The following is a 6363-nucleotide window of genomic DNA, read 5'->3' on the forward strand; positions in this document are numbered from 1 at the left end:
AAAACCTTTGACAGGCGATCTGTTTACCGCTCGTTTCGCGGATTGTCACTTCTATGAGACAATCTTCCCGTCGTTAGGGAGAGATAAGAACGTCAACGTTCCTAATGAACGACTCGAATTATCGTGGACGACTCCCACTTTGTCTCATTTAGATCCCCACACCGCTCAGTCTGAAGCTGAAGTGCAGCGCATATTAGATCTCCAGAGCATAGCTCAGAGCATGCCAGATGCTTTCACCGATCTAGCGCGCGTGACAAGATCACATATTCCAGTTACGAATACGCCTGCAAAGATAGATGTACCAAATGTACGACGGATTACCCTCCTGGAAGCCCGGGACGCCAATTCTGGTGATCCACGTACATTAGCGGCTAGCCAATCATCTGCCCCTACACAAAAGCGTGGCAGACCCCTTGGTTCAAAGGATTCACACCCCCGGAAGAGGAAAACCACGACACAAGGTCCTGAAGAGCCTACTGTGAATCCGACTATCGCTTACTCATTTTACCCAACTCATGAGGAAATTCTAGATTATGGAAGCGTCCTTGAAGAGACGAATCCTCCTCCCGAGAATCGTGAGATTTCGGTCTATTATGCTAGCTTAGATGATGTGTGGCGTAAAAATGAGATGATTGTCGACGATGCATTAGCATTTACAGTAGCTACTGAGATCATGTTGAGCGATGACATTGAACCGCGTTCCGTTGATGAATGTCGACGTAGAGCTGATTAGTCAAACTGGAAACAAGCAATCCAAGTCAAACTTGATTCACTTGCGAAACGTAAGGTGTTTGGACCTGTAGTTCCTACTCCTCCACATGTGAAGCCCGTTGGCTACAAGTGGGTTTCGTTCGGAAGCGTAATGAGAAGAACGAAATTGTGCGTTACAAAGCTCGTCTTGTAGCACAAGGTTTCTCACAACGCCCCGGGATTGACTATGATGAAACTTACTCACCCGTTATGGATGTGATTACTTTTCGATACCTTATCAGTTTGGTAGTTTCCAGAACTGGATATGCAACTGATGGACGTAGTAACCGCGTATCTCTATGGGGATCTTGATACGGAAATTTATATGAAAGTTCCCGAAGGACTTACATTGACTGGTTCAAATATTACCAAACCCCGGAACACGCTCTCAATTCGGTTGAGGCGTTCACTATACGGTTTGAAACAATCCGGAAGAATGTGGTATAACCGTCTGAGTGAATATTTGACTAGTCAGGGATATGTGAACAACGAACTATGCCCTTGTGTGTTCATTAAGAAGTCACATTCCGGATTTGCGATTGTTGCAGTATATGTCGATGACATGAATCTCATCGGAACTCCTAAAGAGCTCGCGAGAACTGCTTCGCACCTGAAGTCGGAATTTGAGATGAAAGATCTAGGAAAGACTCGATACTATCTCGGTCTCGAGATAGAGCATTGTTCGGATGGAATCTTAATACATCAATCGAACTACACCCAGAAGGTGTTGCGCCGTTTTAATGAGGATAAAGCGAAGTCTTCGAGTACTCCTATGGTCGTTCGTACGCTAGATGCAAATCGAGATCCCTTCCGTCCGAAGGAGGATGATGAAGAGATTTTGGAGCTTGAAGTTCCTTATCTAAGTGCGATAGGCGCTTTATTGTACTTAGCTCAATGCACTAGACCCGATATCTCCTTCACTGTTAATCTTTTGGCAAGATACAGCAATGCACCAACACGCAGACATTGGACTGGCGTGAAAGACATCTTCCGTTACCTTAAGGGTACTATGGATTTGGGCTTATTCTATCCCTACGAATCCTCGAGTGATGCCGCACCATATGCTCATCGGGTTGATTCTCGCCTTGTTGGTTATGCCGACGCTGGATACTTATCTGATCCGCACAATGCGCGTTCTCAAACGGGTTATGTCTTTACTGTTGGAGGCACCTCAATATCTTGGAGGTCAACTAAACAGACCTTAGTTGCCACTTCGTCTAACCATGCTGAAATTCTCGCCTTACATGAAGCAACTCGGGAACGCTTTTGGTTGAGAGCAGTAGTGGGCCATATTCGAAGCTCCTGTGATCTTCATCCCGCCGTTAATGCCCCGACGATGATTTTTGAAGACAATGCAGCTTGCATCGAACAGCTCAAGAAGGGTTACATCAAAGGAGACAACACCAAGCATATTGCGCCAAAGTTTTTCTTTACATATCAACAACAAGAGCATTAAAAGATTGAAGTCACGCAAATCCGATCCCAAGACAATCTGGCCGACCTCTTCACCAAATCACTACCGAAGGCGACGTTTCAGAAGCTTGTTCATGGAATTGGTATGTGTAAACTTTCTGAGTTGTAACTTTGCTATTTCTCTTTGGAATTATGTCAAACTCAGGGGGAGTATCTTCTCGATACTTGCTTGATCTTAATGTACTCTTTTTCCCTACGATTAGGAGCATTTTTCCCACTAGGTTTTTGCTACCTAACTAGGTTTTAACGAGGCACCCACCTTGGGCTGGTCATATCCCTGATGACGTCCTGTAGACGTTTCTTTTGACTTTGCATTTCTCACGCATTTTTCCTTAGACTATGGATTTTGTCCCTACTTGGGTTTTTGCCATAGCCTTAGGGTTTTTTTAGTGAGACTTACTACTTATGCAAGTTCCTACCTTATTGAGAATAAGCGTTGTTCCTTGGAATCAGTGCCAACGAGTCGACTTCCTCAACTTCTGCATGATGCTGAATCTACCTTGAGTATTTACACACTCAAGGGGGAGTGTTGTAAACATTCCTAGTTTAAGTATGATTGTGTAAATCCTAGATAAGATTTGATTCTAGTTATCCTTTCCTATTACAACTTGTATTACTTGGAGGAGAAGGAATATCTTCTCTCCCTCTACTACTATAAATAAAGGCACAATGTAGGAGGGATAACAACACACACATTCCCCTACAATTCTACAAACACACATCTCTCTTCTCTCTCCCACTGCCGCCGGCCCTCTCTATTTTGTCAGATAAAAATAGACCACTACCTAAACTAAATCAAACCTACCTGCATGTCACGTCGGCCAACTAGGTGGTACGTCGAATGGCGTCGAATTGCCATTTTGTAATTTGACTTAAATGTAAGAAGCTTGATACAAAATGCGTTTACATTACAATAGCAGACCATATCTGATCTTAAGAGCAAGTCCACTCCTAAAAAAATACATCAGCACCCAGCTCATTTAATCCACTCAGTGAACAGTGATAGATCGTAATGAACAGTAATAGACCAAATGCATTTCCACCCCTAAAAAATACACTAGCACAAACGATCTCTACCCTTACAAAATGCGTTGGCACTCAGCCCATTTAAAATATTATTAAATTGTTTATAAAATAATAAATAAATAAAATAGTTTTTATTTAGGATAGGATTAAATAAAGACGAAATTACATTAAGTACTAAAAATTAAGACGAAATTAAATAAAGTACTAAAAATAAAAACAAAATTATACAAAGTTTGTGGAGCTAGGATGTGTGGTGCTAGGATCTTCGTTGCTAGGATCTGTGTAGCTAGAACCCCCTCGACTTGTTTCCGCGTCTCTTGCACGCCTCCTTCGTACCACATCTCTTTTTTCCGATGTCCAAAAATATTTTGAATTCGGAGACAATCCTACTAGAGGCTTGTTCATAGTGTCACGATCTGCTTGAGCCATCCTTTCATCTCTAAGCATCTCGTTTTCTTGATTAACTATTTCTCTTTGTCTCTTAGCCGCTGCATCACGTCTCTCAGTAGCTGCTAATATTGCTGCCATAGCAGCAACTTTTTCCTCATCTTTAGCCGCTTCCGCGCCATGTTCAGTTCACCTTGGCGCGCAAGTTCGTCCATATATTTTGTGTAGTCATTTTTGGAAGAACTCTTTTTTTTCTTTGCCGCCTTCTTACCTTGAGGCCTTAAGGATCGACAAGTCGCCTGGGTCTTTGGCACTTCTTCGGGCATCCCTTCCGGCACTTCTTCAAATGTGTCTTCTTTATGTACGGTCGTGTCTTCTTCCTGTTCGGCCGTGTCTGCTTCTAGCGAACTGTGTACACATGTCGTGCATGACACCTTATGGACTGGTTGCCACAATTTTGTATTTGGGGCAATCTTTGACAATTTGCCAACATTCCCATTTGTTGAATGATTTGTTGTGGTTCTTCGCATTGTATAATGCTTGTGCTTGTAATGTCTATAAATGTGGGATAAGACAGTATTATAAAATGCGGGTGTAACACAAATAAATAAATTAAAATATTGATGTGGGTGGAATACATATAAATAAATAAAAATATTGTCACTTAATCCGCTAAACTTGTACCACTACGCAAATTACCGGAAGCATGAGAGATAACGTTTTTCCAACAAGTAAATGATGCATTGAGTTTTTTCCAATGACCTTGACTACTTCTGGCGTCTTTTCCATGTACATCACAAAACGCTTTTGTAATTTTACTCCACATTTCTCGCTTATCCATCTTATTACCCGTAATCAGGTCATGAGTAGCGTGAACCCAGCATTCACACAACGTAACATCTTCGATGAGCTTCCACGTAGTCATTTTTTTCACTAAAAAATTATATGAAAACTTTGGTAGAAAGTGTTGAAAATATTGAAATGTGATGTAAGGTGGAAAATGATGGTTAGGTATTTATAGAAATTTTTTTTTTAATTTTTTATTAATTTTTAATTTTTTTGTATTTTTATATTAATTTTAATTTAGTTAATTAATTTGGACAGTTGGATATGAAAAAAGATTCAAATCCAACAGCCTATATGTTGACACATGGCCAACGGTCATAATTCTGACTGTTGTGCCATTTAAAAAAAAAATTGGGGGAAAAAACGTGGACCGTTGATCTCTGGATCGGACAGTCCAGATCTAGCCACGTTACTAGCCGTTGGATGTCAAATTCAAACTTCCAACGGTCCAGAAAACTAGCCGTTGGAAATCCAACGGCTTAGAAACAAACACGCGACCTCCCCATCAGATCCCTAAGTGCGCCTGCATTGGTTGGCCACCCTCACGTTTTCCTGTCGGGACGCGCGGCCACACGCGCATGTATTGCACGTGCCTAGGGACCAGCTTAAGCTGGGTGCCGTCCTATCCACTAGGCTGGGTGCCGGGCCATTAATGGTGCTGGGTGCCAGCCTAAAAGTCCCTGGTGGACTTGCTCTAAAGGGCAAAGCTTATGGCTGTTATATAGGTCATGAGCTTTCAGGTTCATATGCAATCAATGCGTCCTTTGGGCCTATGATATCCCTATTACTGCCATTATGCCTTTCCTATCTCAATGAAGCAGAGGTTGACTCTTCGAAATCCTGTCGTGCACTCTGGCGCATCAACTTGCTAGAGGCCTACCATTAGGTACTTCCTGTAGATGCCAGCTGGGTGTGGTAAGCACCACACTAGCAAAACATAGAGGCTTGCCTAGTATGGCCTGCAAGCTTACTTCCCAGTTGCCTGTGAAAATCTCTCCTATAAATAGCCATGTTAAACAAAGAAATAGGTAATCTTTACTTACTAATTAGAATTCTCTATGATGATATAGCTTCTTTCAACTATTTCTGGCTTTAGCATCAAAGACCATTTGTCGAACACCCTCCCCCATTTTCTCAAGTGTTCATCAATTAGGCTAATAATGCTTCTTATTCTGTATGTGTGATTTCATCAATCCAACCGTATGAAGTTTGCATCCACAATACTCTGATTGAGATGGATAAAAAATTGTGTAAGCAAGAAGATTAGGCACCAAATAACAACGCTTTTGAGAAGATTAATATATACTTATTCCTCATGAGGCAGGGAAAGGATACTCTTCTGATCCCTTACATTCGGATCCTCTGAATCTTGAAAATTTGCTGCAAGCTTTGCCTCCGGCACAGTTGTGAAGCCATCATAGCTTCTTCTTCCTTGAACAGGTCTGCGAAGCCACGATCGCAACCTTGCCTCGAATATGACTGCGAAGCCATTGATCCCGATGACGCCATTGTCTCCTCCACCTCCGCTCCCCTCTCAACCCCTCCCACCATCAACATATTGTTAGGGCCTTGATGCAAAGGATACGATGGTCGCTGCTGCCATTGTAGCTTCCTATTCCAATGGCGTCAAACATTTTCTTGACCGTTCAATTTTTTTTTTTGAACGGCTAAGATTAAAGATATTTTCTTTTGAACAGCCAAGATTGAAGAATCCTCTGGGTACGGAGAAGATCTCCCATGATATTTATGTACAATACTGAGTATTTTCAACAACTACATGTGTGCTACTAGTATTTACTATAAGGTCATCAATCACATACTAAAATACATGAGGTCTGCACTAACCTAGTGCTTATGTTTCTAAGTCCAAGACATGGACAT

The sequence above is a fragment of the Malus sylvestris genome, chromosome 10 (assembly GCF_916048215.2).
Source record: "Malus sylvestris chromosome 10, drMalSylv7.2, whole genome shotgun sequence".
NCBI lineage: Eukaryota > Viridiplantae > Streptophyta > Magnoliopsida > Rosales > Rosaceae > Malus > Malus sylvestris.